Source organism: Oncorhynchus nerka, linkage group LG5 (assembly GCF_034236695.1).
Source record: "Oncorhynchus nerka isolate Pitt River linkage group LG5, Oner_Uvic_2.0, whole genome shotgun sequence".
In the NCBI taxonomy this organism is placed as follows: Eukaryota; Metazoa; Chordata; class Actinopteri; order Salmoniformes; family Salmonidae; genus Oncorhynchus; species Oncorhynchus nerka.
The window spans coordinates 37,264,855-37,278,158 of record NC_088400.1 but is presented as its reverse complement, the minus strand read 5'-3'; the positions used below and the strand labels follow the sequence as shown (position 1 = coordinate 37,278,158).

At 46.3% G+C, this 13,304-nt stretch overlaps 1 pseudogene; it reads left to right on the top strand.

The window, feature by feature from the left end:
- The first annotated feature begins 489 nt into the window (after positions 1–489).
- LOC115129918 (neuronal PAS domain-containing protein 4A-like) lies at positions 490–4,537 on the top strand (annotated as a pseudogene).
- Positions 4,538–13,304: the final 8,767 nt, after the last annotated feature.

Sequence of the window (13,304 nt, the reverse complement as noted above, 5' to 3'; positions counted from 1 at the left end):
GCTAACATTGAATCCCCCTCGGCCCCCCTTCTCTCTAGCCCCCCTCTTCCTACAACGTCGGTGTTGGCGCGTTGGGAGCCCCCCTTCGTCACCGGAATCCCAGCCTATATAACTTACTCGAGAGCAGAGTCCCTCCACCAGATTTACGGGATCCGGATATCTGGGCGAGAGACGGCTACTACAGCCGCCGAATCACTCACACTCTGAACCGGTGGAAAGCCATCCAGCGGCTAGCCAGCAACCTTACTGGACGCTGTGGCGGAACCGAAGAGGAAAAAAGAACGGATAGGAGAAGGTCTGAAGCCTTACTCTGGAACAAGCTGAGATGAAATTCCAATAGTAAAACGACAAGGTTATTACTACTAGCCTTTCTCTGACACCTCATCTTGGGAGAAAGAGACTCAGACCTCATCTGACGCAACGGTCAATATTCAGTTGAGTTTCCCCTTCAAGTCCAGGGAATTTAGTCAACCACTATAACAGGCTACAATGTATCGATCAACGAAGGGCGCGTCGAAGGCTCGAAGGGACCAAATCAACGCGGAGATTCGGAACCTGAAGGACTTGCTTCCCATCTCGGATGCGGAAAAGGCACGGCTCTCATACCTACATATCATGTCCCTTGCCAGCATGTACACCAGAAAATCGGTCTTCTTCTCTCAAGGTAAGCGCGACTTAGCTTATAACAGACAAGTTCAAATACACCCAGTGTATAACCCATAGCCTGTTGATTCATAACTAAGAAATGCTTGTGAATGAAACATATACTGACAAACTGTTGCTTCCATCCGTCTGAGCTAGTTGCATGCTACCTTTGGCTTTCCGCTTGAATCAACAGGTGCCATATTTCTTGTCGAAAGAAACAGTTGATGAATTTCATGTCTACATGTGAATTATGTTGTTTAGGAATATATATAAGTAAATATTATAGTGCTTTGTTTGAGCTTCTGGCGTGAAAAACTATTTTAGAGCCGAGTGTCGCTATCTAGTGCTGAAACGCTTCTATCGCTGTCCATGGCACTGAAATCTAATGCGGCCGTTCTATAGCTACTGCAGGGAGCATAAACGTTACCTTTGTGGTATGATGACATCCATTAGCTAGACGAAAACATAATTTAAAAAACATTTCAAATCATCTTTTCTTTTTAGAATCGGGATCCGCTGGCAGTCTCGAGGAAAGCGCGAGGTTCCTGTCTTTCCACGAGCTGTCAGAGCTGGTGCAGGAGCTTCCAGGGTTCCTGCTCCTGCTGACTGGGGAAGGCAAGCTGCTCTACCTGTCAGACAGCGTCTCCGAGCACCTCGGCCACTCCATGGTGAGTTCACGGGAGACCATATCATAAATAAATCTAAATAGCAAACTAGTAAATTAGCTGTAATTTCGATTTTGCCTCAGGGATTTCATGAATATGCTAAATTAAAACGACTCTTTCTCGATGTTTCAGGTGGATCTGGTTGCCCAGGGTGACAGTGTGTATGATATCATTGACCCTACTAACCACTTCATCATGAGGACCAACCTAGCCCCTCCTACATCACCTGACACAGGTAAGATGCGCCTTCCTATTTCCAATGGTACAGAAACGTGTTACAAATGGCTCGCATTTATATCACTCAGATCATTTCTGATATTCACAATTTCTCCTTTCCTCTTCTTCCTCTCAGATCGTCTATTCCGTTGTCGTTTCAACACTTCCAAGTCGGTGCGCAGGCAGAGTGCTGGGAACAAGCTGGTTCTGGTCCGGGCACGCTGCCCTTTCCCACCCTCCTCTTCTACCACCCCTAGCTCCTACTGGACATCCAATCCCGTCTGGATGTGCTTCTGTTCGCCTCTGGAGGCCGTCCCCACCCGCTCTGGTCCTGGGGGGGACCAAGTTCCAGCTCTGATCCCTCCTGCTGCTGAGAACAACTTCTTCCTAGCCTCGTTCCAATCTGAACACAGCCGAGACATGAGGCTACAGAATGCACAGGACAGGTGAGGTCACACCCACTGACCAGGCAACGCCACCTGTTGCTTTAGATCGTCTGAGTGATGGCATGACGTGTACGCTTTATAGTTAGAAGTATGTTGAAGACATAGACTTACCATGTCTTCTCTCCATCTTCCCTGTAGTGTCAGTGTTTACCTTGGCCTTGATGTGTCAGCCCTGAGGTCTCGCTCCTGGTACAGCCTCCTCCACCCACAGGACCTGTCACACGCCTCCACTCAGCACTGCAGCCTGTGTAAGTACCAATTCAGTTCACCACACAACAATCACACACAGACGCACCAACACAAATGTGAACTCAATTATACTGCATCCACCATTACATGGAGCAAACTTCATTACAAACCCACCATTAAAGTTCTGTGATGTGATCAGTTGTAGAACACTGTCTGATGTCGATGTTCTCTCTTTGTTCCCCCACAGTGAGAGAGGGAGGAGAGGGTAGATCTGAGATGGTGGTACGGGTGGAGTCTGCAGACCACTCCTGGGTCTGGCTCTACATGGTACTGCAGCTGGAGGCAGGAGACAACCCTATCAGCAGCAACAACTACATCATCAGGTACTACCTCTACCCTATGACAGATCATCATAACACATTTTCAATAGATATAAAGGAGATTACAAAGAGCACAAGATAATCTTACTAACCATTTCCATCTTTTTATCTTTCTGTTTCTCTCTCAGTGAGGCGGAGGCGTGGTCAGTGAGACAGCAGCTGAGCACAGAGCAGACCCAGCTGACCCTGGTACTGAGTACCAGTACCTCCCGCCAGGACAGCCTGAGCCTGTCCAGCCCAGACCAAGTCTTCACCCCAGGCAGCAGTGGCCTCTCAGCCCAGTCCTTCGACTTCAGCATGACTGTGTCCAGCAGTGTGGGCTCCTCAGACGAGACAGGGGGCGCCACCACTGAGCCCATGCAGGTGGAGGGCGACCCTCGCTCTAGTATTTCCTCTATTGAGGAGGAGAGCTTCTTCCAGCAACAGCAGATGCCTGCCCCTGTCCAAACCCGCTCTGCTGCCTCCTCCCCCACCCCAGTTACCGTTGCCACGGTAGCAGACCTGGACTTCCTCACTCAGAACATTCTCCTGCCCCCCTCCTTCCAGCTCGAGCCCCCGCTGCCCGCCCTCCCCCTTCCACTCCCCCAGTGCCCACCTCTCAGGAGCAGCAGACCAAAGAGTTTGTGTGTACGCCCCCTACACACCCCAGCTGGGCGGGGGCAGCTTCCTGTTCGGCGAGCCCCTCTTTAGCTTCGACCCAACAGGCACCACCACACCCCCTCCCTCCACCACCACAGCTACAGCCACCACCTCCATCGCCCCCTCCCTCTCCCCCTCTGCCCCACCCACCACAGCCTCCAGCCCTGCTCCCCCTCCTCCCTGTGTCTCACTGGCCCCTCCACCGACCTGTTCTTCCCTGCCGATCCCTGCAGTGGATCTATTTATGAGAAGCTACCCCCCACCCCTGACAGCCCTCGGGATGGGGACTGCACAGTGATGACCTTGCCTGAGGTTCGGGGACCCCTGTATGTAGATGTCCCTTTAGGGCCCTTTCACTATCCCCTCGAGGGCCTCCTCACCCCAGAGGCCTCCCCCGGTAAACAGCCTGGTCTCTCTTTCTTCTCCCTGGAGAGAGAGAGGGATAAGGAGAGAGCAGAGATCTCCCTCTTAGCTCAGCACATCAGCTCCTTAGCAGAGGGATTCTACCTGGATCCTCTCTTATCCAAACTATCCCCTCCTTCCATGTCCCCCTCCCCTCCCCTCCCCCGACCCTCTCACCATCCGTAGCCACTGCTGATGTTGACTCTATCCACATGCTGGGAGAGTTTTACCCCGTCAAAGTGTGGAGAGGCCTGGACTTCCCCGTATTCCAAGATGATGATGACTCTCTGTTTGAAGAGAGCATCTTAGAAGCCCTGCTCCAGGACTTCTCCACCCCTCCACCCCTCTCCCCTTCCATCCCCCCACCATCTCCCCCCAACCCAGTGTGCTGGCACTCACCCTCCCACTTTGAGGGGGTCAGCCACTTCTGTAGCGTCCAATCGGCGCACTGTTACCCCACGGCAAGGTGCGGGGCGACATTGGCCAGCGAGGCCGGGGCGATGGCAGAATGGGAGGGGCTGGGGGAGGAGCCTATGGAGATCGAGGTGGCGTCATCACCTCTGTCTTCCTGTTCCTCCATCCCAGCATCCCCTCCCCTGCGACTCACTGCCTCCCCCACCTCCGCCCCCTCCACGCCCGTCGCCCCCAACACGCCCGCCGTGCCTTGCGCCCAGTCCCTCCTGGAGGAGCTGGCCGCCCTGGAACCCATGTTTGGGGCAGGTGCCTCGATCGCCCCCGGCTTGGGGCAGCAATCTGAGTTGTATCAACTCCAGTGTCACCAGCCGCCACAGTGCTTCCACAAAGGTGAGAATCATTCAGTTAACTTGTTCTACTGTCTTTCTCTGTTTGATAAATGGATTAAGATTTGTTAACCCTGAACATACCAGACTAATGTGCCCTTCCTCTTTGTCTCTTGTGTTTTTCAGATGGGAGTGGAAGTGTTCCCCCGTTCTAAATAAGTCTGTGACTTACTTCATTAAGTATGGCATATTGTCATATTTCGTGGAGCTATTTTACTGAAAAGTAAAGATGATTTAAGTGTATAAATATATACATAATGTATACTACTAAAGGACTTTATTTCCTACATGTCTACTGAGAACAAATATTGCCTTCATATTTTTGTTCATTTATTTATTAATTCATGTATTTCTATTTTTTATTTATTTTTTTAAATCAAACAATTTCACATTTACTTTCAACATTGACATAATGGTGCAAAATTTACCAACTGAATGTACCCATGACTGACTGAGTTTTGGGTCCATTTGGTGCCACAGCTTTTCTGTAACATGAGCTTCAGATTGGATCAGTCAGAGACGTAACAAAACCTCTGATCTTGTAAAGCGCCGTTTAACTTCCAGACCGCATTTGTATTCACTCATAGTGAAAAACCTGTTGCGAACCAAAAAAAAATGAGAATACCTTCTTTGATATTTCAATAGAAAAATGACTTCGAGCATTATTGCTTCTAATGCAGCAACGCAAACCCAAATCACAAATGTGGTGAAAGTCTATGTTTACAAAAATCTCTACTGACCTGGTACAACAGCTGACAGTAGCTGACAAAAGGGGACCAGATTCCCTCTCTCACATCCTCAATATTCAGTTTCCAGAGAGACACATAGTTCTACTCGGACCTTATTGTATTCCTCTCTTGTCAAAGCTTGAAAGGCCAAGTCTAAACATATGAATACTGTAGTCAAACTAACCTAATACTTTGAGCTTTGAGTTTGCGGCTGAACATTTTAAAACATTTGACTTCATGTTATTTCTCCATTACGAACTTGTGTATCAATGTGATGGTGTGCAAAAGAAAAACAACAATACAAAATGTGTGAAGACATAGGTCTTGGAATGTCCACACGCAAGAACGCATGACGGAGGTTTCTGGCCTTTACCAAGAAGGTGTTGCCGAATGGAAATCGTCTGGAAGTTACTCAACAACTGTGTGTGGTTCTGTTGTGTACAGGACCAGCACATTGTACATTAGACTCTGAATGTGGGCTCTTTAGGTCACCGTTCTCTTGGGCTTGGCTTCAAGGGCAGCTCTGCTGGATTTTCTTGCAGCATCAATATTTGCAATGCTGGCAGTTTATAGCGGCTCCTGTGTGCCTGGCATGGCCATGTCCTGCTGAACTCTGAACTCTATCTGAACTCTTTCTCTATGTCCATGAACCAATGGGCTGACAGTCACATCGTAGCTCTACTTGAGTTATGGTGTTGTGGAGCACAATACGGCTATGTGAATGACTATATGATTCTTCTTTTTTGAGAGGGGTTAGACAAGAATGGAAGTTTTGTTTTAAAAAATGACCTGAAAATAGTGTGATGGGTTACTATTTCTATTCAGTTCCTCCTAAGCGACACGGGTTGAGAATGGTACTATTCCCATGGTGTCGACGTGCTAACGTAGAGTTGTCTACGGTCAAGTAAAGGATTGATTCCTACGTTCTAGCTATTAAATGCTACGTTTAACATATGTGTAAGTATTATATTGTATGTGTTGAATTGACAAAGAAGAAACTGTTGATGCTCAATGCATAATGCATTATGTCTGTGGATGTAGGCACATGCAATTTTTTTGAAGGGTTGTACACATTTGTACATTTGTATAAATACATCAGTCTGTACATATCAGAGACATTTCTATTGTTTAAGATGGACTGTATACATGATTATATATTGAAGAAAGGACATTGTGGATCAGTGTTCTCTTGTGTTGCTGAAAAGTGTATTTGATTGTCAAACAAATGCATTTATATTAAAGTGCACTTAAAGCGGTTGGATCTCTTTGTGTCATCACTTCCTGTCCACCTCCTCCTCCTTCTACCTACTCTCATCATCATCCCCTCATCCCTCCCTCCCTCGCTCTCTCCTCCGTTTCTTCCCCTGGAGCGAGCTCCGCTCAGCAACAGCACTGACGCAACGATCTGACTCAGACTGACGCACACGCTCCACACCGAGGCTCTCACACACACAGGCACACACCACACACACACAGTTGGCCTCCCACTCAAGCAGGCATGTTCACTTTGACACACACATTCACACAGGGGCGGACTGGGACCAAAGATCGGCTCTGGCATTTCTAACACGCCAGCTGTTTTTCCACCTGACCATTCCCCCCCTCCCCCCTAAGCCACCAGATATTTTGCGAAAAAATAAATAAATTAATAGTTAGACAGGCCCACAAGGCAAAACATTGACCAGCCCATCTGACATTTGTCTGAAATACCAGATGGCCAGCCCGCCCCTGCACACACACCCAATAGGAGCCCCTCCATCTTTACAAATAGCAGCAGATCACACTCACTCAATGTACCTGCTACTCTGAGAGCGTGCTGTGATGGTGTCAGACTCCATATATAGGCATTCCTGTGTCGAAGCTCTGATTCAAGCAGCCCCCTCTTTCCTCAGCCTCCGATTCAGATGGGAGGGGGGACTGGGGGAGCCAGAGAGAGATAGAAAGAGAGAGAGAAGGGAGAGAGGGGGGAGAAAAAGAGAGCAAGAGAAGAGAGGAAGCCAAAACCAGAGAGAAAGAGGGACAGTCATGATGAATGTACTATCAATCACTGACTAGTACCCAGTGAAAGCTCTGTGCTCTACACATCATGGAGGGCACATTTTTGGTAAATATCATTAATGTTACATGAGTGATGGGCATTGCCATGTTACTGTGTAAATGCATTCTGCCACCTCCCCAGGTCCCTCAAATCTCATTTCAAAAGCAGATCTGCAGGATAGGGTACAAATGTGAGGCCTTTAATATCTTATGTACTAAACCTTATATACTAAACCTGCCATACCAACATTTAGTTTCAGCACCAGTCACTGCAGTGAGCCGCCTGGAGATGAGAGCAGCAGAGATAGAATAGATTGTAGCTCTCTCCTGTCATCTTGTGGCGAAGCAAAAGTAGTGCATATTCAAACACTTGGTACTCATTGGAAAAAAAAGAAACGTCCTCTCACTGTCAACTGCGTTTATTTTCAGCAAACTTAACATGTGTAAATATTTGTATGAACATAACAAGATTCAACAACTGAGACATAAACTGAACAAGTTCCACAGACATGTGACTAACAGAAATGGAATAATGTGTCCCTGAACAAAGGGTGGGTCAAAATCAAAAGTAACAGTCAGTATCTGGTGTGGCCACCAGCTGCATTAAGTACTGCAGTGCATCTCCTCCTCATGGACTGCACCAGATTTGTCAGTTCTTGCTGTGAGATGTTACCCCACTCTTCCACCAAGGCACCTGCAAGTTCCTGGACATTTCTGGGGGGGGAATGACCCTAGCCCTCACTCTCCAATCCAACAGGTCCCAGACGTGCTCAATGGGATTGAGATCTGAGCTCCTCGCTGGCCATGGCAGAACACTGACACTCCTGACTTGCAGGAAATCATGCATAGAATGAGCAGTATGGCTGGTGGCATTGTCATGCTGGAGGGTCTTGTCAGGATGAGCCTGCAGGAAGGGTACCACATGAGGGAGGTCTGCCACAGCGAGGACAATCAGCTGTCCATCCTGTCTCCCTGTAGCACTGGCTTAGGCGTCTCACAGTACAGACATTGTAATTTATTTCCCTGGCCACATCTGCAGTCTTCATGTCTCCTTGCAGCATGCCTAAGGCACGTTCACGCAGATGAGCAGGGACCCTGGGCATCTTTCTTTTGGTGTTTTTCAAAGTCAGTAGAAAGACCTCTTTCGTGTCCTAAGTTTTCATAACTGTGACCTTAATTGCCTACCGTCTGTAAGCTATTAGTGTCTTAACGACCGTTCCACCGGTGCATGTTCATTAATTGTTTATGGTTCATTGAACAAGCGTGGGAAATAGTGTTTAAACCCTTCACAATGAAGATCTGTGAAGTTATTGGGATTTTTACAAATTGTCTTTGAAAGACACAGTCCTGGAAAAGGGACGTTTCTTTTCTTGCTTTGTTTACTTCCATGGGGCAGAGAAAAAAAAAAGCATTTATAAAGCAAATTCCTGCAATTCTACACATTTTGCCATGACTTACACCATGCTCATATTTGGTATCTTAATAGGATTCCCTTTATCTGTTGCCGAAAGCAGCAGCTACTCTTCCTGGGATCCACACAAAACATGAAACATGACATAATACAGAACATTAACAGATAAGAACTGCTCAAGGACTGAACTACATATATTTAAAATCGACGCATACAGCCTACATGTCAATACATACACACACAATATTTAGGTCAAATAAGAGAGAGCTATTGTTTCTTTAACTGTTTGTTTAACTCAGGTTTGCTGTTCATTTGAGAAACATGAAATGGAAGATAGTTTCATGCAATAATGGCTCTATATTATACTGTACACTTTCTTGCATTTGCTCTGGATTTGGGGACTGTGAAAAGACCCCTGGTGGCATGTCTAGTGTCAGAACATATTAATGGTTCTCATAAAAAGAGAAGTAATACAGTCAGACTCTCCTCAACTCTTAGCCAAGAGAGACTGGCATGAATAGTACTTATATTAGCCCTCTGATTACAATGAAGAGCAAGACGTACTGCTCTGTTCTGGGCCAGTTGCAGCTTAACTAGATCTTTCTTTGCAGGACATGACCACATGACTGGACAATAATCAAGATTAGACAAAACTAGAGCCTGCAGGACTTGCTTTGTGGAGTGTGGTGTCAAAAAAGCAGAGCATCTCTTTGTTATGGACAGACCTCTTGAATCTACAACCATTGAATCTACAGTGCAGTGAGAAAGTATTTGCCCCCTTCCTGATTTCTTATTTTTTTGCACATTTGTCACACTTAAGTGTTTCAGATCATCAAACAACACAAAATGCAGTTAAGTGATGATTTTATTTATTAAGGGAAAAAAGCTATCCGAACCTTCATGGCCCTATGTGAAAAAGTAATTGCCCCCTAAACCTAATAACTGGGTGTGCCACCCTCAGCAGCAACAACTGCAATCAACTTGCAAATGAGTCTGACATAATGTGTCTTATCTCACCACCACTAATGAGATTGGTGTGCCGGATGCATGTTGCATCAGAGCTTCTCAAAGCGCCGGGGGGCGTTGTGGACAGTGTGCACCTCATCTCTGCTGTCACATCCAACCTCAAATCAAATCAAATCACATGTTATTTGTCACATACACATGGTTAGCAGATGTTAGTGCGAGTGTAGCGAAATGCTTGTGCTTCTAGTTCCGACAATGCAGTAATAACCAACAAGTAATCTAGCTAACAATTCCAAAACTACTACCTTATAGACACAAGTGTAAGGGGATAAAGAATATGTACATAAAGATATATGAATGAGTGATGGTACAGAGCGGCATAGGCAAGATACAGTAGTTGGTATTGAGTGCATATGAGATGAGTATGTAAACAAAGTGGCATAGTTAAAGTGGCTAGTGATACACGTATTACATAAGGATGCAGTAGATGATATAGAGTACAGTATATACGTATGCATATGAGATTAATAATGTAGGGTAAGTAAACATTATATTAGGTAGCATTGTTTAAAGTGGCTAGTGATATATTTTACATCATTTCCCATCAATTCCCATTATTAAAGTGGCTGGAGTTGAGTCAGTGTGTTGGCAGCAGCCACTCAATGTTAGTGGTGGCTGTTTAAAAGTCTGATGGCCTTGAGATAGAAGCTGTTTTTCAGTCTCTCGGTCCCAGCTTGGATCCATATTTGGTATTAATACAGACGAGAGCACTGGATCCACCTTCACACCGTTTTGCCATGACGATGGGTACAATGAGTTTCATAGTGCTTTCAAGACAACGGGGAATTCTGAAAAATACAAGGTCAAATCACAACGTCAGTGATCTTCTGGTCGGAAAGTCTGAGCTCCAGAAAGAGGCCCGAGTTGGATGACCGTTCAAAATGATTTGGGAAGTAGGATTGAGAAGTACTGTAGGTCCCAAAGTGCTCTTCCAAGTGTTGGAGGTGAGCAGTCATCACTCGTGTGTTACACTTACAGATGCTGTTGTCTGTGATAAACATGGGGGCATGATTCACTTACAGAACACTTTCTCTCCAATAACAATTATTTCCCCTGAATCCACTGATTCGGTCCCTCATCTGTAGAATATTTCTGCATTTCCCCTGCATGCTTGCGTACAGTTTCCCAAATAAGTCTTGAGAGACATTTTCTTTTCATGACACAGAAAGTCAACCACGTTTTTTTTTACATCCATTGTGAATGACAAAAGTTCCTCTCTCAATGCGAAAAATGTTTCCAACACTCCCCCTCGATAACCACCAAGCCTCAGTGTGAAATAGAACATCATCATGGTCTGACATCATATCTCCACATAGTTTAGTGAACAGGCGTGCGCACAGTGGATGTGGGTTGATGTGGGTTGATGTGGTTTACAATAAAAGTTACCTGCTGCAGCAAATCTGAGTTCTGTGCTCAGCTCTTTTGCCGCCAGTTGCTCTCGGTGCATCATACAATGTGTCCATATGGCAGAAGGAGACACATTCATAACTAGAGTGCAGAGACCTGCCTGCCGTCCTGCCATAGATAAAGCCCCATCTGTGCAATAGCACACAATTCTATCCCATGGAATCATTTTTTTGTCAATATAGCCATGCAGCACACTGAAACTCCCCTGTGCCATTTCAAATAATATCAAATCAAATTGTATTGGTCACATACACGTGTTTAGCAAATTTTATTGCGGGTGTAGCGAAATGCTCGTGCTTCTAGTTCCGACAGTGCAGCAATATCTAACAAGTAATATCTAACAATTTCACAACATATACCCAATACACATAAATCTAAGTAAAGGAATGGGGGTGGACCATTTCAGTTTGTCCGTGATGTGTACGCCGAGGAACTTAAAACATTCCACTTGCTCCATTGCTGTCCCGTCGATGTGGATAGTGGGGTGCTCCCTCTGCTGTTTCCTGAAGTCCACGATCATCTCCTTTGTTCTGTTGACGCTCCCAGAGCCCTCACCTCCTCCCTGTAGGCCGTCTCGTCATTGTTGGTAATCAAGCATACTACTGTTGTGTCGTCTGCAAACTTGATGATTGAGTTGGAGGCGTGCAAGGCCATGCAGTCATGGGTGAACAGGGAGTACAGGAGGGGGCTGTGCACGCACTCTTGTGGGGCCCAAGTGTTGAGGATCAGCGAAGTGGAGGTGTTGTTTCCTACATTCACCACCTGGGGGCGTCCCGTCAGGAATTCCAGGACCCAATTGCACAGGGCGGGGTTCAGACCCAGGGCCTCAAGATTAATGATGAGCTTGGAGGGTACTATGGAGGGTTACTATGGAGGGTTCATGCTCAGGAATCGTGAGACAGAACAATATGTCCTCGTGAATAGCTTCCCCTGACATGTATAGAGAACAAAGGTCAATGCGTGGGCATCTCGGCCCTCACAGCCGTACAGCACTTTGAGATATCAGCTGATGTACGAAGGGCTATATAAATACATTTGATTTGAACTGTAGGTGCTCATACACAACAATACACGACTAGACTGTCTACAACTCAAACCCATCTCAATCGCCCATTATTGCCTCTGAGTGTAACAAAACACATACCAGTCTACTGTACCCTTTGTTGTTTACAGATGAACATGAGTTGTACGATTTACACATCCACATGATCAGTCTTCAAATCAAATCAAATCAAATGTATTTATACAGCCCTTCGTACATCAGCTAATATCTCAAAGTGCTGTACAGAAACCCAGCCTAAAACCCCAAACAGCAAGCAATGCAGGTGTAGAAGCATGGTGGCTAGGAAAAACTCCCTAGAAAGGCCAAAACCTAGGAAGAAACCTAGAGAGGAACCAGGCTATGTGGGGTGGCCAGTCCTCTTCTGGCTGTGCCGGGTGGAGATTATAACAGAACATGGCCAAGATGTTCAAATGTTCATAAATGACCAGCATGGTCGAATAATAATAAGGCAGAACAGTTGAAACTGGAGCAGCAGCACAGTCAGGTGAACTGGGGACAGCAAGGAGTCATCATGTCAGGTAGTCCTGGGGCACGGTCCTAGGGCTCAGGTCCTCTGAGAGAGAGAAAGAAAGAGAGAATTCGAGAGAGCATATGTGGGGTGGCCAGTCCTCTTCTGGCTGTGCCGGGTGGAGATTATAACAGAACATGGCCAAGATGTTCAAATGTTCATAAATGACCAGCATGGTTGAATAATAATAAGGCAGAACAGTTGAAACTGGAGCAGCAGCATGGCCAGGTGGACTGGGGACAGCAAGGAGTCATCATGTCAGGTAGTCCTGGGGCATGGTCCTAGGGCTCAGGTCCTCCGAGAGAGAGAAAGAAAGAGAGAAGGAGAGAATTAGAGAACGCACACTTAGATTCACACAGGACACCGAATAGGACAGGAGAAGTACTCCAGATATAAAAAACTGACCCTAGCCCCCCGACACAAACTACTGCAGCATAAATACTGGAGGCTGAGAAATTCTAGGGACAATTAGGAGGCCTGCGTCTTGTGACTGTAGCGTACGTGTAGGTATGTACGGCAGGACCAAATCAGAGAGATAGGTAGGAGCAAGCCCATGTAAATGCTTTGTAGGTTAGCAGTAAAACCTTGAAATCAGCCCTTGCTTTGACAGGAAGCCAGTGTAGAGAGGCTAGCACTGGAGTAATATGATCAAATTTTGGGGTTCTAGTCAGGATTCTAGCAGCCGTATTTAGCACTAACTTAAGTTTATTTACTGCTTTATCCGGGTAGCCGGAAAGTAGAG